This window comes from Hibiscus syriacus, unplaced genomic scaffold (genome assembly GCF_006381635.1).
Source record: "Hibiscus syriacus cultivar Baekdansim isolate YM2019G1 unplaced genomic scaffold, ASM638163v2 tig00113726_pilon, whole genome shotgun sequence".
Lineage (NCBI taxonomy): Eukaryota > Viridiplantae > Streptophyta > Magnoliopsida > Malvales > Malvaceae > Hibiscus > Hibiscus syriacus.
In genome coordinates, this window is record NW_024063472.1 from 1,506,794 (window position 1) to 1,531,631 (window position 24,838).

The 24,838-nt window shown below is 32.2% G+C and overlaps 1 pseudogene; it reads right to left on the reverse strand.

Annotated features, from left to right (window-relative positions):
• Positions 1-19,212: 19,212 nt before the first annotated feature.
• Positions 19,213-20,945, reverse strand: LOC120187815 (annotated as a pseudogene).
• Between the last annotated feature and the right edge of the window lie 3,893 nt (positions 20,946-24,838).

Genomic DNA, 24,838 nt, shown 5'->3' on the forward strand with positions numbered 1-24,838 from the left:
ATCGGGTTCGATTCTCATCTAGACACCTTAATTCGAGCACGAACTTTTCCAGTTCCTAAACCAGCATTGGCGTTAAGATCAATAACCATTGTTAATCCAAACAAGGATTAAATTCCAAACATTGTCTGTGAAAATTAATTCACCGAAGAGAAGAGCAAGTTACAAGGGTTTTGCCTTGTAGACTGTTACCGGCAAGTATCCGAAGTAAAACCTATTATAGTAATCGATATGGATTGAGGCAAAGCGAAGCTGGGGGCTACCTCTTATCATAATTAATTTTTCTACAATTTATTTTTCTTGTTTGTACTGTTTTATTTTATTTTATTGTTCTAAACCCCTTTTTCTATTATTATTGTTTTTAGTTCTTCCTGATCAATTTCAAGTCAATTCGATATTAGAAAGTTTTGAATCCCTGTGGACCGACCCCTTCCCTATTTTAAGTTTAAAGCTTAATTATTTGAGAAAAATTTCTTATTTATTTGACAATTACGATGCTTGTCAAATACTTCTCCCAAATTCTTTTTCTATTTTCGCCCCATTAGCCTCTGTATCATTCTCTAGAATCTTATCACGAAGATATTTGCTAATCGTTTCAAAACAATTTTCCTGAAGATTATCGATCCCAACCAAGCTAGCTTTATATTTTGTATCATTACCGATAATATCCTCATCTCCCAAGAAGTCGTTCATACCATGGGGATAAAAAAAGGCAATACCCACTGGATGTTCGTGAAAGTGGATTTAGAGAAAACCTATGACCGGGTGGATTGAATTTTTCTTTCTGATTCCCTCATGGATATGGGTTGCCCTTCTTAGGGGTGTTCAAACGGGTGATTATGTTAATCGACTAGACCGAATTACTCAAATTTCATTAACCAAAATTTTTTCCTTTAACCGTTAACCAAACAAATTTTTTTCAAACAAATTTAACCGAACTGAACTAAGTTGATTATTGGTTAGTTAACTGAATTAACCAAAATATATAAATAATATATAATATATATATATATTAACTATTTAACAATTTTGGTTTATTCGGTTAATTTGGTCGATTAATTCAGTTAAAATTGAAGTTTAAATGCCCCTAAAGATAAATAATATAATAATATATTAAATATTTAATAATTTCAGTTAATTTAGTTAATTCGATTAATTAATCGATTTCGAACCGAATCAACCAAAATAGAAGTTTGAAAAAAAATCATTAACCATTAACTTACCAAACCTAAAATTAACCAATTGATTAACCAACTAATTTTTGGTTAATTCGGTTTTAACCTAATTATAAACACCCTTAGCCCTTCTATAATCCATCAAACTATTATGAACGTGGTGTCCCCTTCACCATGCAAATTTTCTGGAACGTAAACCTTTAAGAAGAACTTAGACTCACGAGGGGCATTCGGCAAGGCTGCCCCCTCACCTTCAACCTGTTTGTTCTCTTCATGGTGCACTTGGGCCATAGTATTACTTCTCGAACCTTCATTGTTGGGACCCTATTATTATGTCCTATGCCTCCCCCGCTCTCTCATTTAATCTACACGGAGGACTTTCTTCTCTTATGTAAGGCCACAAATAACCAAGCTAGCCTTGTTAGAGCCATGGTTAACCAATATAACAGGTTCTTGGGCCATAGATTTAACTCTTGTAAGACTATTATCTTTTTCTCTTTGAATACTAGCGATGCGAAGGCCGATGCCATTTGTTCCATTCTGGGTTTTCGATGCTCGTCCAACTTAGGGAAGTATTTGGGTATGCCTCTCTTCCACAATAGCGTCACCAAAAAATACTTTTCAGTTCATCATTGATAAAGTTTGGGGGAAACTAAACAACTGGATGGATTCGAAGCTTTTTATGGCGGGTCACGTAACCTTAGCTAAGTGAACCCTTTTGTCCATTCCAAACTGTTTCATGCAAACTGTTACGATCCCTTAAGGTGTCTGCGATCAGATTGAGGCTATTGCCCGTCGTTTTATTTTGGGTGGTACTAGTGACTCCTCTAAAGCCACCCTAGTTAATTGGGACACTTGTTGTCAGCCTATCAGTCACAGGGGTCTTGGAATATTTCCCCTTCACCATCAACATGATGCTTTTCTGGATAAGCTGGGCCAGACTATGTCACTCCAAGCACAAGATTAATAACATGGTTCTTGGTAGTATTGCACATAAAAATAGCTCTTTTGTGTGGAAGTCCCTCTCTAAAGTGTGGGACTTCATTAAGGGAAATGTCTTCTGGTCTATTGGAAATGGGGCAAGCACAAAGAATTTAACAGCATTAACACCTAGAGGAGATCACTTATCCAAATTAATTTTAGGTTCACTCTTCACAACTTTTAACCAAACCAGCGATTTGAGTTTTGAGTAAAAACCCAAGTCTCTAATATTTGTTGATTTCTTACTGAAAACTATATTGTTCCTCTCTAGGCAAATGCTCCAAATTGCTGCCGCGACTAAAATAATCCATGTGCTTCTCAAGTTGCCATCAAATTTAATGGAAAGGCAAACCGTAACACCCCCTTTCTATACCTGTGACCGAATACAGTCAGTGATGTCACATAAAACTTATAAAACAATTATTACTAAAAATCAATAATATTTTATTTATTTAAAACCATTCATCTCAAAACAATTTAATCGCGTAAAACCAAAATTAACTTTCCTAACATTCAAATCAAATCCATTTTCAAGCAGGGACCTAGTAGTTTATAACTATAATATATAACTAGTAAAACTTCTTAAAAAGTACCTAAAATAAAATTAATCTCATTGATATCCTAAACTAGTTTTGCAAAAATATTAACTTGCAATACATTTTTATAACTAATATAATTGTATACTATTCATTAAAAACTACCAAGTAAACCATTACAAACCCATTAAAAATTTAAACATACCAAGAACCATTAACACATATATGCATGCCAACTAGAAAATAAAAAACATCATAAAGATTTCATTATTGATACTCCTTCCTAGTAGATGCCAAAGTACTCCCTACTCCACTTAAAATATATCTTTTACCTACGCGTGAAAATTAGCACATACCATAGTACATAAAATATCATATAATAACATCTGATAATATAAAATTGACTCAAATCAAAGTCTCTTTCTTGTAAGTATAACATTAAAATCAATAGTGTAGATATAAAGCATTTAATATCAATTCAAAGTATTCGATGAAAGATTTACTTTCAAACAAATCATTCAAACCTGCACTTTTCAATCTCAATTCAAATCATATCCCAAAATAAATAAATGAGAGTGCAAGGTATGCAAGTCAGACAAGTATATATATACACTTTTAGTGTCAGAAAGATGTACATATACTATAAAACACAATATCAATGTACCAATAATAAGGAATCTCATAGTACCAATATCGCATTACTATGTATTGTATTTTTTAAGAAGACAATAGTACCAAATTCACATTACTATGTACTCAATGCAACTGCTTACAGTAGTACCAGAATCACATTACTATGTACATATTGCAGCTGCTAATACTTCACCTATATGGCATGCCAACTATACCAAAGACTCTTAATATACAAACAATGGGCATTTTCATCAAAATCACATATCATTCATTTATCAAAGATATCCATATACATAAATATATCAAAATATCATATAATAGTGTATGGGCAATTTACAACCAAAATCACTTAAATTTCACTTAACAAAATGAAAATATCATGATAAAATCAAATCGTTTTCATTTCCAAAACATTCAAAGTTGGCTCATTGCAAGCCTTCCTTTTATCATATATAATAATATAATATAAGAATGCACTCACATGATACATCTCACTAGAAAACATTTCTTACCGATAAGCTTTACTCCTTCACTTTCTACTTAGCTTTAAGCTTACTTTGATCTCAGTTTTGACTAGGATCTACACATACATCATTTAAAAAAACACATACAACTCAAAGTACATGTTAGTACCCTACTATACATAGGTGCATAACAAGAAAAAATTCTCTAAAAATTCTTTCAAAATTCATCCCAATATTTCTATAATTTATAAAATGGTTTATTTTTGTTTAACCTTAAATTCAAGCTTCCAAAAACTCATTTAAGCATTCTACACCAATTTTAAATCAATTTTCTCATCAACCTGATTATTTCCACACATGCCTAATAAGTCCCTTAACCTTCCCATACTTCCAAATTGATTCAAGCAACATTCTAAAGGTTGCATAATCATCAAGTCATCATTTCAAATCCTAAAACAACACTCATAAAATTTCCCTAAATTTTCCATAATGGACGAATATTATAAAGTAACTTAGGCATGATCTCGAACATGATTCAAGCATGAATTGTTACTCCAAACATCATATCTAAGCATTATAAATTATCTCAACATCAAGAACAAATCAAGCTTCCAAGTTCATGAAAACTCTAAATATCCAAATTCTTTATATTCCATTTCTAATGGTTTTTCATCATCTTTCAAGCATGAAAATAATTCAACAACATCTACTACATCATAATCAAGTTTTAGAACATCAAAGTCTAACATTCCCTTCATCCACGCTAATGAAGAACTTAGGCGTTTAAGCATGAAAACATGAACTAATGGTATCAAAAGATAAAGAAATTCATGTAGATCAATTTTGTATTTCATACTTTCATCAAAATTCCTAATAAAATTACTTGAAAATCAAAAGAAAATTTTATCCTTACCTTATGCAATCTCTCTGCAATATGGGTAAAAGATGAAAAAAATTCTTCAAAATTCTTTTTCTTTACTTAAGAAAATTTTTCATCTTTTTAATTAAATGAATTTAAAATTCATTTCAAAGCAAATGTCCATTTTCCCTTGAAACCCAATGGTAATCATCTTGCCACATGTCAAAATTTTCATCCAAGGGCCCTAATGAATCCAAGGAGTTAGTAGATACCAACCTTTCTCTTAAAATATCCCAAAATTATAATCATGTCATTTTCATCCAACAATTTAGATTTAACTTGGAAAATCAACTTAAATCCAATGATCCATAGTAAATCTTATCATTGGAAAATCAACTTGAATCCAATGATCCATATTAAATCTTATCATTTTAATTCATGGAAATTACATTATTAACCTTTCCTTACAATCTATCAAAATATCCTAAATATTCGATCCGATTATCAAACTTTTCTCAAACTTTAACGCTTTATAACCTTTAATAAAATTTCAGTATGAAAAATTTGGGTAACATGAAAGTGTCACTCTTGGGGTTAAACTATTCATTTATGATACTAAAATAAATAATTTTCAAAAATTATTATTTAGTCCTTAGACTTTTCCCAAGTTTATATTTTTTGTCACCAAACTTTCAATTTATCCATTTTGGCCACTAACCAAAATTTTGGGTTATTACATTTCTCCCCCTTAAGAAAAAAAATCATTCTTAAATTTTTGTACATATCTGATTCAAAAAGATAAGGATACTACTATCTCATTACCTTTTTCGTTTCCTGAGTTGCTTCTTCAACTTTTTAATTCCTCTAAAGTATTTTAATTAGTGAAATAGTGTTGTTCCGTAATTATTTAACTCTATATGATAAAATATTTACCCTTTTTTCCTTATAATTCAAATTTGATTTTATCTCAATTTCCTTAGATATTATAACATAAGAAGGATCCAAACGATATCTTCGAAGCATCGATACATGAAATGCATTATAAATCTTATCCATCTCCGGAGGTAAAACTAATTGATTGGCCAACAAACCAACTCTTTTCACAATTTCATAAGTACCAATAAATCTTGGACTTAGTTTCATTTTTCATCCAAATATTAGCTGTAACACCCCATATTTTGTCACTCAGAACCATCTAGGCAATTGAGTATACATTAGAACCTGAACTTTTTCGGACATAAAAGAAACCCTAAACATGTATACTATGAGAAAGAATATAAATTTAAATCATATATCATGCAACACACAACAGTGGATAACAAACAACAATTTAATAGCACTTAAACAATCAATGTATTGCAAGATATACGTTATTAGATAAGTATGGGTAATTCAGTAAATTCAAATCATCAAGTAATTCAAATAGAAATATTGAATTTAGATTACCAATATTTATTATTAATCCTTAGATAGTGACATGCAAAATTTCAGATTAATCGGATATCAACCACAGACCTAATTGAACATGTTTTTCGAATGACTAAACCGTAAAGAATTTAAAATTCACATACAAACAGTAAACATGCAATTGACACCTTAATTATGTAATTAAGTATATTTAAGTTTGAAAACACAAGTCTCATTCAATTCCAAGTTAAGTTCTAATATTAATTAATAATTCAATTTTTGGACCATTTTGAACCTATACAAACATCTTATGGTCAAACTAAGACTTAGGGACACTTTGAACTTTTGATGAATGAAATTTTACCAATTTTCATCGAAAACACAACAAATAGATCGATCTTTTTCACGGGGGATTGATCATTTGAACTAAGGGATCGATCCTTTTTGGCAAGGGATCAATCATTTTCCCTAAAGGATCGATCCTTTTTTCTGGAAAAGTATAAAATTCTTAAGAACATGCGTAAATAAGCTATCAAACTTCAACATAATCATTCGTAGGGACTAGATATATGCTTGGACACCTTCATACCACATCATACATGTTAGAATACACTTGTAGCATGCTTTATAACACAAATGACAACATCATACAAGAATCTAGCATCAAATTCAAACATTGCATAAAATTTTAAAATCCAAAAATATTTTTATTAGAAATCACCACTACTGACCTGAACTATTGACCCAAACTTTGGGATGTTACATTAGTACCTTTTTCCATGGTGATACTTCGATAAATATCTTATCACCAACTTGACATTCAATATCATTTCTTTTTAAATATGATTAAGATTTTTGTCTATAAGCAAGAATCTTAAGATTATCTTGACTGATCTTTACTTTATCTTCAACTTCCTTGATTTAGTTAGGGCCCACAATATCATGATACTTAAGCTCATAACAGCTCTAAAGAGTTCGACACTTCCTTCCATATAGTGTTTCATAAAGAGTTATCTTGATACTTGCTTGATAATTGTTGTTATAAGAAAACTCAACCTAAAAAAATCTTCTCCCATTAACCTTTGAATTCAATCACACATGCTCTTAGCATATCTTCAAAAATTTGAATGGTTCGTTCAGATTTTCTATCCGTTTGAGGATGAAAAACAATGTTGAAATTAAGTCTAGTTCCCAAAGCTTTATGAAAACATTTCCAAAATCTTGATATGAACTTCAAATATCTATCAGATACTATCGATTCAGGCACTCCATGTAGTCAAACAATCTCTTGAATATATAACTCATCATACTTATCAATAGAATAAGCAATTCGAACTAGAATGGAGTGTGTTGACTTGGTTAGTCTATCTACAATCACCCAAATTGAATCCTCTTTATTGTGTGTTAAAGGTAATCCCATCACAAAATCCATTGTAACTCTTTCTTATTTCCATCAAGGAATAGAGATCGGTTCCAATAATCCTGAGGGCACTTATTGTTCTACTTTAACTTGTTTGCAAGTTAAGAAATTAAAAACAAACTCATTATTTGATATATAAACTCTTCATTGATAATATAACCATCCATCAAACTTAACTTTGAAGTCTTTAGTATCTAATTTTTCAACTTGATTTGTCCTTGACAAACAATTTTCATCATTCCTTTGAAGATCTTTAATTTGATCTAGTAGAATACGTTTCAACTTAATTTTTGGAACCAATAAACCATTCTCTTTCATTGACATTTGCGCATACAAAGCTCTTAAAGTTGAGATTGTCTTCAAACTCAGTGCATCAGCTACCACATTAGTCTTTCCTAGGTGGCAATCAATAATAGCATGATAATCTTTGAGAAGTTCTATCCATTTTCTATGTCTCAAGTTAAGCTTATTTTGAGTGAACATATATTTTAAACTCTTTTGATCAGTGTAAATATAGCATCTCTCAGCATATAGATAATGACGCCATATTTTTAAAACAAATACAACTACTACCAACTCTAGATCATGATTCAGATAATTCCTTTCATGTGTTTTGAGTTACCTTGAAGCATAGGCCACAACTTTTTCTTTTTGCATTAATACACATCCATTCCATTATAGGACATGTCACTATAGATTACATATTCTTTTCTTAATTCTACTTATACTAACAAAGGGTTTATGTCAATATTTTCTTAGTGTCTCAAAACTTTCTTGACATTTATCAGTTCAAATAAATGACATATCTTTTCTTAAAAACTTGGTAAGTAGAGAGACAATCCTCAACAAATTATTTACGAAACTCTAATAATAACCAACTAGTTCTAAGAAACTCCGAACAACCAAAATATCATCAATAAATACTACTACAAATTAGTCCAAATATGGTTGAAATACTCTATTCATGAAATTCATAAATTTTGTAGGAGTATTAGTCAATCCAGACGGCATCACCACAAATTTACAATGGCTATAATGCTTCATAAAAGTCGTCTTTAAAATATCTTCTTCTTGAATATTCAACCAATGATACCCAGATCAAAAATCAATCTTTGAAAACACCGCTACACTATTTTACTAATAAAAAATATCATCAATCCTTGGTAAAGGATATTTATTCTTCACTGTCACCTTATTCAACAGTCGATAGTTTATACATAATCACATAGACTTGTCTTTCTTTCTCACAAATAATACTATAGCTCCTCAAGGTAACACACTTAGTCTTATTAAAACTCGGTCTAGCAGTTCTTATAAATGTTCCTTTAACTCTTAGAGTTCAATAAGAGCTATTCTATATGGAGCAATAGATATAGGTGCAATACCCTTTAACACCTAAATTTTAAATTCTAACTCTCGATGTGAAGGTAATCCTAGTAATTCAGCCGGAAACACATCTAGATACTCACATATAGTCAGAATATCTTCCAACTTAATATTTAAGACTTGAGTATCTACTACATTAGCTAAGTAAGTTTGGCAACCTTGTAGCAATAACTTTTTAGCAGTTACTGTCGAAATCACATTAGACAAGGGATTTTATTTTTCACCAACCACTATAATCTTAGAACCTTTTGATTCTTTCATAATCAATCACTTTTAAGTGAAAATCCTCAATGTCATGGTAGGTAGATAACCAATCCACATGCAACTGATTCTAATCTATTCTAATAATGAAAACCTTTGCCTCGCTTAGACTAAAAGGGGTTTGTAAATGTCCCAAACCTCTTGGATGATTGCATATTCTACTTTGCTATTCTTTCAGAATGCACTTGCTCTATTACTTCTTGAAAAGCATACAGATTGAAAGCCAACAACCTTTCCTTCAACCTTGGTCAAAGTCCCTCGATAAACAATTCATGGCAAGTCTTTTCATTTAGAATTAGTTATGTTGCGAATTAGCTCAACTTGTTGAATTCGCACTCATACTCGTACACAATTTGAGTACCTTACTTTAGATTGAGTAACTCTTGTTTCATTTCTCAGATGAACTGATCTCTAATATACTTATTTTTTGAATTATTCTTGGAAAAATTGTCAGGTTACATTCTCAAAGGGGACATGCATAATGGCTTTAGTCCACCATAAGTGAGCTTGTCATCTAAGTAATGACACAACTCCATCCAATTTCTTAGTGTCACTACAGTGAAATCCATCCAATATAATCTTATCATCATTAAGTTAGAGATCAACAACAATTGTACCCTTATCAAAATCTCCTTTAAATTCAGGAGCAACAAAACTTTCAATTATTTAGCGATTGATAATAGAGGAGCTAGAGCAGAAGATAGTTGAAATCTCGTAAGGACCACATCTAAAGTTTAGAAGAAAGTCCTTTGATCTTTCACTAACACACCCTGATTTACCAGAGCGCACCCTGATCATACTAAACATGAGGATTATTATTGACCTCATTGCTTCCATTACCCGTTTCTTCTAGAACCACATGCTCGCTCGCTTTGAGAAAACCTTTTGTCTCATACATCTAATATATACACAACATCAACTTTCATTAGTAAGGAGTAGCATCTATCATACGAACACCATAATAGTAAAAATGACATCTTAGTGGCATGTATACATTTTTCAATTCAAATAAAACTCGATTAAGCCTAGAATCGACTAAATATGTAGCTCTTATACCAATAAATGTAATACCCCTTTCCTATATCTGTCACAATATACGAGTCAGAGATATCACATGAAACTTATAAAACATTTCTAACCAAAAATCAATAAAATTTTGTTCCTTTAGAACGATTCATTTCAAAACAATAAACCTTAAGCAGTTTAATCATGTAAAACCAAAATCAACTTTCCTAACCTTCAAATCAAAATTTATTTTCAAGCAGTGACGTAGCAATTTATAACTATAATATATAATGAGTAAAACTACTTAAAATAAAATTCAATTGTCAGTTTAAACTAGTTTTACCGAAATATTAACTTGCAATCAATTTTTATAACCAATATAACTATACACTATTCATTAAAAACTACCAAGTAAACCATTATGAACCCATTAAAAACATAGTCATTCCAAATACCATTAACACACATATATACTTGCCAACTAGAAAATCAAAAACATCATAAAGATGTCATTATTGATAAAGAAGATGTAGTCGTCGCTAGTAGTTGTCAAAGTACTCCTTACTCCACCAGATATCTTTTACTTACACGTGAAAATCATCACACGCTAAGTATACACTTAGTGAGACATTTTATATAACTTTAAAGTAAATGATACCAAAATATATAATAAAACATATAACATAGTACAAAAAATATCATATAATACATATGATAATATAAAATTGACTCATATCAAAGTCTTTTTCTGATAAATATAACCTGAAATCAACAGTGTATATATAAAATATTTAATACCAATTCAAAGTAATCAATGAAATATTTATTTTCTAACAAATCATTCAAACCTACACATTAGAATTTCATATCAATTCATAGCCCAAAGTAAATAAATGAGAATGCATGGTATGCAAGTCAGACGAGTATAAGTATGCACTTTTATTGACAGACAGATGTATATATACTATAAAACACATATCAATGTACCAATAATCAGGAATACCATAATACCAACATAAAATTACTATGTCTTATATTCCCAAAAGCACAATAATATTATATTCACATTATTATTTACTCAATGCAACTGCATACAATAGTATCAAAATCACATTACTATGTACATATTGCAACTGTTAATACTCCACCTCTATGGCATGCCAACTATACCAAAGACTCTCAATGTACATACAATGGGCATTTTCATCAGAATCACACATCATTCATTTATCAAAGTTATCCATAGATATAAATATATCAAAATATCATATAATAGTGCAATGGACAATTCATACCCGAAATCACTCAGATTTTATTTAACAAAATATTATGAAAATATCATAATATAAATCATATCATTTTCATTACCTAAACATTCAAGGTTGGTTCATTGCAAGCCTTCATTATATCATATAAAACAAAATAATATAAGAATACACTCACCTGATATATCTATCTAGCAAACCTTTATTAACGATAGGCTTCATTCCTTCACTTTCTCCTTAGCTTTAAGCTTACTTTGATCTCAATTTTGATTAGGATATACACACACATCATTTAAAAAAAACATATACAATTCAGAGTACATGTTAGTACCTTATCATACATGGGCGTATAACTATAAAGAATTCTCTAACAACTCTTTCAAAATTCATCCCAATATTTTGTAATTTAAAAAATGGTTATTTGTCGTTTAACGTTGAATTCAAGATTCCATCATCTTATTAAGTATTCTACACCAATTTCAAATCATTTTCCTCATCAAACCCATTATTTATATACTTGCTTAATTAGTCCCTTAACCTTCACATGCTTCCAAATTATTCCAAACAACATTCTAAAGATTGTATAATCATCAACTCATCATTTCAAACCCTAAAATAACATCGCATAATTTTCCCTAATTTTTCCATAATGGACGAATATTATGAAGTAAATTAGACATGATCTCCAACTTTATTCAAGCATGAATTCTTGTTCCAAACATCATATCTAAGCATTATAAATTATCCCAACATCAAGAACCATATCCAACTTCCAAGTTCATGAAAAATGTAATTATCCAAATTCTTCATGTACCATTTCTAATGGGTTTTCATCATCTTTCAAGCATGGAAATGATTCAACAACATCTAGTACATCATAATCAAGTATTAGAAAATTAAAATCTAATATCCCTTTCATCCACCCTAATCAAGCACTTAGGGTTTTAAGAATGAAAACATGAACTAATGGTACCAAAAGATAGAAAATATCGTGTAGATTAATTTTGTATTTCATGCTTTCATCAAGATTCCTAAAAAATGGCTTGAAAAATAATAAGGAAAGTTTCTCCTTACCTTATGGAGACTCACAACAATTTAATTAAGGCCATTTGTCATCTTTTTAGTAAAATGAATTTAAAATTCATTTTATCACAAAATGATCATTTGTCCTTTGAAATCCAATGCTCATCATTTTTCCACATGTCAAAAATTTTCATTCAAGAGCCATAACTAATCCAAAGAGTTAGTAGATACCATCTTTACCCTTGAAAAATCTCAAAATTACAATCTTGTCATTTTCATTCGTTTATTTAGATTTAACATGGAAAATCAGCTGGAATCCAGTGATTCATATTAAATCTTATCATTTTAAGACATGAAAATAAGATTATTAAACTTTCCTTATCATCTATAAAAATATCTCAAATATTCAATTCAATCCGATTATCCGAATTTTCTCAAACTTTAACACTCTATAGTGTTTAATACAATTTCTGTAAAAAATAATTGGGTAACACGAAAGTATTGTTCTTGGGGGTAAACCATTCATTTACATGACTAAAATACATCATTTTAAAAAATTACCATTAGTCACTAAACTTTTCCTATGTCTATAATTTAGTCACCAAACTTTTAATTTGTTCATTATGGTCATTAACTAAAATTTTAGGGTACTAAAATTTAGAGTATTAAAAAAAATGAAGCAGATTTAAAAAAAACAAGCTCAATGCCTTTATTCTTGAGAAACAATTTTCTAGGGATTCTATTTATTTTCAACATTAAAATGAAACTTTTAACTTTTGACGGTAATTTCAGCTTCCAAATGTTATCAAAATCAAAATTTGGGTCCTTACATCCACATCAAGGATAAGTTGAGACAATTTTTTCACTGAGAAGAAACCCACCTTATCATGAATCCAGACAAATATGTTTGGAACTTCCAAATTCAGTTTCACTCCCAGATTCTATTTAGACATTTTTTCACCATCATCTTTTCTCTGCTAAGCAAATCTCAAGAGAAAACGTCGTTCCAATCAATCTGTAACATGCTAATCTATCCGACCAAAATTTAGAGGATTAGAATATCACACGAAACCACTTAGTAGCTAAACATTTTTTTAAAACATTTAACACATCCATACATTCAAAACAAAATAAAATACCAAATATAAATACGTTTAAAAATATGGGGAGCTCCAAACAGTTGTCTCTAAATTACATAAGTTTGAAAGTAGAGTGTACGACTCAATATTATATAAAGGATCTGTGACAATACATGCCCACTACAATACTCGAGACTTAATCTAAAGGATGATCAAGTCTAGAAATCCTGAATCTGGCCATGAACTCCTCAATTAGAACCTAAGAATTTGCACATGGAAACACATTCCATGCGCGACGCTTACAAGCTCAGTGCCACACAAATAACCCTACTATACTACATGCATTCAACAAATAAGCATGCAACTAGTATAATTATGAACATTTGAATACATTCACACAACAACCAAAGTAAGCATCATAGTGTAGCTCAGGGCTATGTAGCATCACAGAAACTACACCTCTATTTGCTTACTATAACATCCCTAGGCGAGATCTGAGTCACATAGCATCAGCATATCCTTAATACCTCAGGCTAGGTCCGGGTCACATAGCATCGATACCGTGCCATGCTAGTCTACTCCTCTAGAGTACTCGAAACGTGTCCAAGTCACATAGTATCTAACTAGAATTTAAATTGCCCAAGCACTCGTTTGGATATATCCAGATAATCCCTTACTCAACTATACCAACATTGTAGATAAGTAACTCAGGTGTCCTTATTGTTTCTCGAGCATCAAGCAAGGCATAAGTCTTATAGAATCTTACCTCATAATGATCTTATGTTATCACACAATTCATTAATGTTCTAACTTGTAAACTTATTGAAAGGTTCCTCTTAACCTAAGACTACTTTTTTTCATTTGTCTAACTCAAGCTAGGCTTATAGCCCAAATGTTCACAATGGTTCTGATACTCCTTATTGGGTATCAGTACATCCCTTCCTAAGGCATCAATACTTCCCCGAGTATTGGTACCAAAGTTACATCCGTTGTTTTGGAAAAAAAACCTCAATTTTGATATTCCTCCAGGGAGTATCGATACTCTACCCCTCAGTATCGATACTCACATTAGTATCAACACCGAAATTGTATTCGATGTTTTAAAAAATATCATTGTATCGATACCCCTATTGGGAGTATTGATACTCTACCATCGATATCAATACTCCCATGAGTACCGATACCAAAATGACCTACTAGAATCTAATCAAGCCCCCCGAGTATCAATACTAGACTTCTGAGTATCTATATCTTCTTATTAGTATTGATACTCCTCGAACGGGTATCGATACTTCTCTCATGAAAACCTTTGAATTTTCCCATTCGATACAAACAATATTAGTATTGTTCATACAGTTTCGATACTCTCAGTCGAGGGAACCATGTTTCTCTCGAGTGAAGACTCCCAAATCACTCCTAAAGTATCCCAAGACCCCTAGACGATGTTTAAAGCTTATTTAGAGTTAAAGGATCATGAGGTCAATACTTTATGCATGAACAACAACAATTACCCATTTTCAAGTTATGAACACCAAATGCACCCAAATGACTCATTCACTCATATAAGCATCAAGGCTACAAATGTTGATCTACAAGCAGTAAATAAATGTTAGAAGTGTGTTACCTTACGCCTAAAAGCTAAACTATAAATTCAAGGCTCATCCAAGCACCACCTTCTCTTTTCCCTTGCTTTTGGATCCTTAACCGACTTCTCTCACTTCACAAATTCAGACTATAGGAAGAATAGACAATAAAGATGCCTCCTTTGTTAGCTTCCACTAGAGAGAAAAATAGAGAAAAAGAAGAATATAAAGAAGACAACAATAATGAAGAAAAATAGGGGGTCTGGCATGCATACATCATCATTTTTAATGAGAATTCAATTTTCAAAATAGTTTAAGGGTTAATTACTCCTTTGGTTCCCTTCATCTATTCCTAATTCAAAAATACACTTTTTACACCTTAATGGGCTCAAATCAAGCCCAATCCTTTTTATACTTGGGCAAAGGCTTATCACATGCCTAATGGGTTATTTAATTCTCTCTCAGGTTAGCTTGAAACTTCTAACCAGGGAATCGGGACGTTACAAAATCTCACTAAGCTCTTTATTTATTACCAACTCAACAATAGTAGCCATTTTTCCTTTTGCCAACTAAAACAATATATTGAATTCACATTGAAGTGGTTTGTCACCACACCAAATGTCAAATAAGAACAAAACTGTTTTTCCATCACCTACGATGTAGCGAAAACAGTCATGGTTCATCCAATTGGTCACTTCCTTAATTGACCATTTTTATTTTACAATTCCCTGCCAAACTAAGGAAGATTTCTTCAACTTCAACGTTGTTATACCATCATAACTAGGTAACTTCCATACTTGGTATTGATGACTATTCTCCAAATGGAGTTTTCTTCAGTGGAAAACCTCCACCGCCACTTTGCCAATAAGGCTCAGTTATTCACATTTCGATTTATCACCCCTGCACCACCTTTTTGGTGCGACAAATAGTATTTACTCCATCTTACACGAGTCATTTTTAATTTGCCTCCAAAACTCCCCCATTGGAAGTCTCTCTTTATAGATTCGATCTTATTAATCACAGTCTTTGGAACATGAAAAATAGACATGTAATACAAAGGAAGTGTTGACAAAACAACATTTAGAAGAACAACTCTCCTGCAAATGTAAGTTCTGTTCTTCCCCCCAGACTTTGGCTCGAAACCTTTCTATTATCGGTTCCCATGTTGACATCCTTCATGTATCATCTCTTAATGGAATCCCTAGAAAAACAAATGGAATCCCTATAAAAACAAATGGAATATTTCCCACCATACAACCACAACAGTTAGCCAAGAGAATAACCATATCATCCTCTACACCTACCCCAGCAATGCATATTTTTTGAAATTGATACTTAAACCAGAGCAGTCTTCAAAGCATCACAATACTCTTTTGACGTTAATCAAGACATCTTTTTCTAGTTTTACAAATAGAATTGTATCGTCGATGAATTGCAGATGAGAAATTGATTTAATCAAAAGCACTTCTCTAGTTGCAGTAATGGCTTCATTACGCTTAACTTGATCAAGAAGCTGATGCAGGGCCTCTGTGACTATAATAAACATAAATAGTGAAAGCGGATTCCCTTGTCGTAAATCAAACTTTAGAACCACACCCACAGACAATCAACCACCAGATTTGATTGTATGGATTATTTCATTCGGAACAAGGATTCCGTCAAAAATTTGTCTGACTTTAAAGAATGCGCATTGGGTGTCGCTAATGGTGTTATCCATAACATTTCTCATTCTCATTGAATGAACCTTCGCAATGATTTTACACATCGATCCCACCAGGCTAATAGGCCTATAATATGACACATTCACAACGTTGTCGCATTTAGGAATGAGTAATCTGAATGACGCATTTACCTTGGTTTCCAGTTTCCCTGAGGAATGGAAGTCTTCCATTTCAACCAGATCGCCTTTTACTTCTGTCCAACATTTCTTGAAAAATCCAAATTAAAACCATCTAGCCCTAGGGCCTTGGATCTATCACAGGACCAAATTGTCTCCTTAATTTCCTCTATCGTAAAGGGATCTTCAAGCCTTCTAGCCTGTTTCATCGAGGTTGTTTTGAATTCTATGTTAATTACATTTCTCCAATCTCTCCCCTTGCAGCTGTAATGATCTCTGAAATATAGACCTTGCAAACTTGACCTGAACCATATTTCCTAAACCAATTTACCCGATTCAATACCTGATATTTACCCGAATACGATGATTAAATTTGATTCGAAACCTGAACCATACTGGACTCAAACCATACTCGATCCAAAATTTAGCTGACCCAATAAGAATTGATATCCACTATGACCCAAATAGAAAACAACCCAAACCGAAATTGACCCGAACTGAAAGCAACCTGAACCGAAAATAACACGAACAGAAAGTAACCCAAACCATAAATAAACCGAACCGAAAACAACTCGAACTGAATTTGATCTGAACCAAAAAAGTAACTCTAATCAAATTTAATCCGATCCGAAAGTAACCCAAACCGAAAATCTATATATATATTTGATTATACTTGTAACCAAATTAAGCTTAAATGATAAGATTAACAAACAATCAGATATATTTTTGCAATAATATGTCAATAATTCTATATGTACTTGATTAGACTCATAACAAATTCAATTCGAATTGACATGATCCAAATGTTGACCTAAATCGAAAATCAATTGATTCGATATTGACCCGATCCGAAAATCAACCGATTCGATATTGACTCGACCTAAAATCTAATTGATCCGATATTAAACCAACCCAGAAATCAACCAATCTAATATTAATCTAAACCGAAAAACAATTGATCCGTTAGTCACCCAACCCGAAAATTGACCCATCCAAAAATTGACTGACCCGCTACCCGACCCAACCCCGATTTACCATATATCCAAACTAAATCCGAATTAGACCCGATCCAACTTAAATAAAATTAAACCGAATATAATCTAGACCCAGAATGAGTCAACCCAAACCCAATCTGAATGACCCATTTGGCACCTCTCTTAAATGTTTGAAAATTCTCCATTTAAGTTGACTTGGTTCGTAAACCTATGTATCTCCAAATTTCAATTCATAAATTGAGCAACACTTTGCTCGAATTTTGACTGGTCTGTGGTAAAAATTGTGTATTTGAGTCTCCCATATTCGACCACTTGGCGCGAGCTTTCTATCTCCACAAGTCCTCTTGAAGCCTTAAGGTTTCCCACACCTCAATCTACATTTTTTATGTCCTAGTCTACCAATCTGCAATTCGAGAAAAAGGCATTGAAGATCACAACCGGACAGTTTACCCTCACGCCCACTTCGTTTCCTCCTACTCGTAACCATGTTGAAGTCTCCTCCCACTAACTAGAAGTAAGGATCCGCACCCCTCAATGCTGATAACTCATTCTAGAGTTCCACTTGATCTGCCAATCTTCCAGGTGCACAAACGTAAACTATCCTCGCATGTACTCCCAGTTTCAACCATTTTCCTTTCACATAGATATAGCTTAATTTTGAACTTGAAGACTCAACACTAAAGATTGTTTTGTCCCAAACTACAGCGATACCCCCAAACCTCCCGACTAGAGAGGATTCCACAAAATTGAAAATGTCATCATACCAGAATTTTTAATTGCTTTCCCTTCTAGGCAGATCCTTTTTATTTCTTGCAGTAGTAACATCTCTACCTCTTGGCTTCTCACTAATTTACGGAATGCTGAAATTTTTGCATCAACCCCCAAGCCTCTCACGTTCCACGTGAGAATCTTCATCATCTTGGGGTTTCACCTGATACTCCTACCTCTTCTCGATCGACAGCGGATCGTTCCTCTTCTCCCAATTTAACCAGTTCCTTTAAGCCCTAACCCCAATTAACTAATAGCAAACATTAACACTCCAACAAACCCATCTATAATTTTATCTAATTACAATTAATTCACAATTCTGCAGATTTACAAGATATCCCAAGCTAGTTATACCTATTTCCCTATCATTCTAATTCCCTCGTAAGAATATGGTACTTAAGAAAAATTAAATACATAGACAAACTTCAAATTTTTTAATATATATCTGATCAAAATCATATCATATCGAGTATATTATATTTATATGCGAGACTCTCACACCCCAAATCCTTGTAATACAAGATTATAGATGCATATTCTACACTTGCAATTCAGTAGCAATTCCATCATAAAACAGCCTAGAAAGCTCATCATCAGTGCCTGCTAATTCTTTGTTCTTGTGTTCATCGTCTTCATCTGTACTACCACTTTCAGCTTCAGCCATGTTTGCAATATTCTTTTCAACCAGTTCTCTAAACAAGGAAGATCGAAGGAGCAAACCCAGCGCAGTAGTTGATGAACACTTGTTGTTTGAGTTCATTACATGGATTCTGCTGCTTTCAAGAAATTCTTTATTTGGTGAAGAGTTCAAGTAATCTGCAGCAAATAAGTGGTTGAAGGAGGGCTTATATTCTACCCTTGGGGTACTGCATTGGCTTGGCAGCATTACTGGCTCAGGTTCTGCCGCTATTGGCAGTGATTCATTAGGCTTTAACCATCTGATGTAGTTACTTAAATCAAAGTTGGTCACTGCATTCATCCCTCTATATTCAATTGCTGCGATGTCGTTAGCTCTAGCAGCCTCTTCTTGGGTGCCTGCAAACGACGGAAATTCGTTTAATTATTTCGATTCGAGTATGAGTGTCGCATAAGAATATGTCCGATATGAGACATGGATATGAAGCTTACTGTAAGTGCCAAGGTAGAAATATTTGTTTCCAAAGACTCTCCCTATTCTTGCTTCCCATCTTCCATTGTTGTGGTGCCTGCATGTTGTTATTCAAAGAAATCTTCAGTTGGCATTGAAAATAAAACCTAAAAAAGCAGACATTGATGACCAGATTGAGAAGAAAAGTACCTTGCTACTCCCCTGTACTTGGATACACCTCTTGAAAATCCACTGCTCTTTCTGTAACAGTTGATTTCATTCAGTAAAATTAAAGTGAATAAAATAACTAATTTGTGGTTGATGGATAAAGTCTTACTCTCACCTTCTTAAAGAGGCCAAGTACTCCTCTTTTGTGAGGGTTTGCATTATTTCAATCTCCTTTTCATAACCTGATATCTGGAGACATCATTAAGTGAACTAGATTAGTTGTTTATTTACTAATTTTATTTAATATGAAGTAAATGTTGTTAAGAATGAGATATATAAACTATACATACAGGAAAATTGGTGAAAGTGGAAGTCCCCCAATACTTAAGTGCAGCTAAATCATAAGCTCTTGCAGCTGCTTCTTCATCATCTTAAGCTCCTGAAAAGAAAAGCAAGAGAATGTTTTATTTTTTATTTAGTAAAACAATATGATATTTGAAACTTGAAGTAGCAGTCTAGTGATATGTACTCACCAAGATAAACTACATGGATCGATCCCAAAGTGCCGATTCCACCACAGAAATGAAAGGAAGAACATGTAAGTAGCCTCAATTCATAATAATGATACAACGGAGATATAGAAACCACAGTTTAATTACCTTGTTTGCCTTTCTTCTTCTGTGTAACATTCCAAGAGAGCTTATCCCACAAATGGGCTTCATATCGACTGGTCCATCGATGCCTGCTGACACCACGGAACCTTGAACTTCTTTTCACAGTGGCGGCACTAGCAGCTGCATTGCCTTGATCATATTGTCGCCGATGACTGTCTTGATTGTCGATATCGATCAATGCTACTGGATCTCTTCGCCTTCTTTTGACACACCTTACGGCTTCGACTTGGACATTCTCACTGTTGATAGAATACCTTCGGCGTCGGCCTTGCCCTAGGTATTGTTCATCGTTAACCATCATCAGTTCCATATCGATCTCTCTTAACCTTGATTGTTTGAAATTTTCTTCTTCTTCTTCTCTTTTTCTTTCTAGGGAATCAGTAGGAAGTGTTCATAAATAAACAATGTGCTTACCAATTTTGGAGTTATTATATTTTGTCATAGAGTTGTATAGCTGTATATTATTTTGTGGTTTAAAGCAAGTGTGTCGATTATCTCTATGGGCAATTAATAAGAAAATTTTACAAAATTTGAGTTGGTTCATATTCTGTTTGCTAACCTTTACACAAGTGTATTAAAATGGTTTAATCATTTCACATTTGCTTCACGAAGTCGGTATGGTCATTAGAGGATGGCTATCATATTTAAATTATTGTATATATGAAAATGACTGAATCGAAAAAAAGGTCAAGAGAATGGGGAAAAAAGTTTATTGAAAATAATTGAAATATGATAATCATATTAGAAAATGTTAAAGGAAAGAAGTGACAGTAGATTTGTTTCTCAGGAACTAAGTTTTAGTTTTAGAATTATTGTTAATGATAGAACATAAATGATCACATTTTATAAATTAAAAGATATTAATTTTTTATTTAGCTAATGTGATTAAAAAGTAGTATATATTTTAGATAATCTCAAGTCTTAATTGTTTAACAATAAACACTCAATCACCCTTACTATAGTTATTCATGCTCAAACTTAAAACCTCTAAGAATAACAATTAGTTTTTTAATCATTGAGACAATTTAATTTGTGCAAAGATATTAAAATTTTAAATCAATAGCATTATACCTTTTATATGTTGTAATAATAAATACTAATGAAATTAAAATCTATTTGATAAAATTATATAACATTTTAAATAATTTACGATGATTATTATGTAATATTTATTTAAAATATGTTTAATTATTAATAACATATCTTATATACGTAACAACTCCAACTTAAAATTAAAAAAATATATTTTTATTATTAAAATCATTCGATGATTTTAATTACATAAATTTTAAGGCTACAATATTTTATAGGTTATAGGTTGAGTGTGGGTGTCACACTCTTACCAAACATATATCCCCGTTCTCATTAATGAGTACGGCCGGTGGGTAGCCTCTACGGATCGAGTTTAGATCGGTTTTCGATAAATTTGATTCAATTCAAAGATTATATATTTTTATTTGATCAAATCCAAAATCATATATTTTTTATCTGAATTGATCATGATTCGATTTTTTGAGATAAATTTTAAACACAACTCAAAATAATATATTTATTAAAAATATTTTTATTCATAAAATTGAGATTTAATTGAAAAAAATTAATATATAGAGGGCATTAGAGTAATCATCCCTAAATATAAAAAATAAAAATTCAGGTCGGATATTTTTCACCATAAATTCAGACCCAACCCTAATATAACTTCTAATAACATCTAATCCGACTCAATTTGAACTCAAATATTTTTTAAAAAAATCTGATTCGATCCGATTGGGTCGGGTCGAAACCTATCTAGTTAGGCTCAGGTGTGGGCAGGATGGGAGTTTGTTCCCCTGCGAAGATCTAATTGACTGAGTTTCCTATGAAATCAACCATCACAATATTCTTCTACACAAATGTAAATTGCATTATTTAATTTAATGCTCTAGAGTAAAACAATAAATTCCTTTCGGATTCCATTTTCAGTAAAAGAAAAAAATTAAATAAAAAGCATACATACTTATTTGTTTTAGCTACTTAGTTCTGGGGCAGCCCACTGTTTTTGACTTTAAAATGTATGAAATTTTATTAATAACATGCCATAGACTCATGGTTAATTTTTCTTTCCCTGTCTTAAATTCTTTGAAATTATCCTATAAAATATTATTGTTTAAGATACCACAACTTGAAATTTACATGAGAACAGGAGAGTATAGAGTTGATCCCTAAGCCTATATAAATATTGTCTTATATTTGTACTGTATACATTATTTAATCCATTTTGCTTGTTCATAGTAATGAAATATCATAATCACTCTCTTTCTTCTATCTGTAATACGTTTAATGAATGACCATTAATAGGTTGAAGGTTTATATGATTTAATTTGTAGTGTATGTTGCAACCCCTCAGACCGATGCGTATAGCCGGTCTGATCTGGAGTGTCACATTAGGGCCACCGGAGCGACTCACTGTAAAAATAGCGAAAAATTTAAAACTTTTATTAAAGCATGTACTTATAAAATCATTTATCAGTATGCATAAATAAAACAGATTTTCATACTCGTATTTAAAACAAAATATAATTACATGCTCCCTAATCACATGTAGCGTACTCTGCAAGCAACCCTGGAAGAACTCCCTTACTGATGTCGATAGATATACTAGTACGATTCTTTTAACTTGCAAAGGTGAGTAAAAGAGTGAGCTTTGAAAAGCTCAGTAATACAAAACTACCAGATGATGCTGATGAACGTGCATATACAAATAAATATATATTTTTCTTATCGGTTTAGACATCTGCAAATCTTTATGTTGAGCAGAAACCTACTAGTATTTCAGATGGTAACGGACAATGAGCTTTCAGTTCAAAGAAATATTTCAGATGACTGAGTTCAGGAGATCAGAATAGGTTATCTAGTATGTTCCCGTAAAACCAGTAAAAAGATCTAGATCTTTTAAAACATATATAAATATATACCCCATCCCATCACAACAAAATGTGTAGGTTCCCCAGAACCATACACCTAACCCACACAACTTATAAGGCTCTGAGCACAAAGTCGATGAACCTGCAAAAATACTTCCTTCAACAATACCCCCCATTTAAAACATTTTTCCGTCAGTAAACGGAGATATCAAAAATCAAAATAGAATTCAGAACATATATCAGAACATAATCCAGATCATAAATCAGAACATAATTCAGGTCATGTATCAGAACATAATTCAAGTCGGAAATCAGATAAAATATTTATATAATAAGGGAACACACCAGAGTTTACAGATATTATTCAGAGGTACTGGATAATCTTATCAAGCCGAGAAACACATATCTTCAGTATGTCGATATAATATCAGAATTCCGAATCACTATTGGAAGAGTTTAATAATTAACGGATTCATCAGTTATTCAGAATATGACTTGAGCTGATAAAGAAGAAATGAAGGTTCAGGATATTTACAGTCTATGTCGATTGATTTCATTATCAAACAACTTCAAATGAGTATCTCCCAGAATTAATGCTTGTCGACTAGTCAATTCATTGTCCTTACAGGGTATTTACACTTTAATACCACAAATTCTACTCCATATATCATCTCCGGAATCATCGTTGAATAAATTTTCCAATGTCTTTATTTCATGTTCAAGCTTTCACTATATCATGAAATGCTGACGTGCTTGATTTGTAGTTCATGATCCATAAGAGCATTACATCATGTATGCTCATTAACGTTTCAAGACTCATCCAAATCACTTATTTAATCCTTAGTCCTTGAGGTTACTTGATTCATTTAGCAATCAAGTCCATTACAGTTACTTCGGGTTTTTCAGGGTAATCCAGACGTTTTTGAATATCATATACATATTGTACTTCCGTTCAATTTAATTCTATCTTCGTGGTTGATTTGTCTAACGAATATCCATTTCTTATTACCGAATGCGACCTAGAGTTGAGCTGAGCTGAGTACTTTCAAAATTATCATCGAACCACACTTGAGAAGACAAACACGCATTCAAGTAACATCTATGTCGTTTAGGTACTGACATATAACACTAGCATCGATTGATCGGTTTAATATGTGATCCATAACTTTTAAGAGCAATGCCACATCCATGTTTATTTGGATTCCTTAATTAATCCAACACTTCTACTAATTTAGGTCATAAGGGTATTTTGGTCATTCTGGTACTCAGTTTCATTTCATTATTTTCAGAGCTCGAGGATATCCAATCATTCATGAGCTTGGTGATATTCTT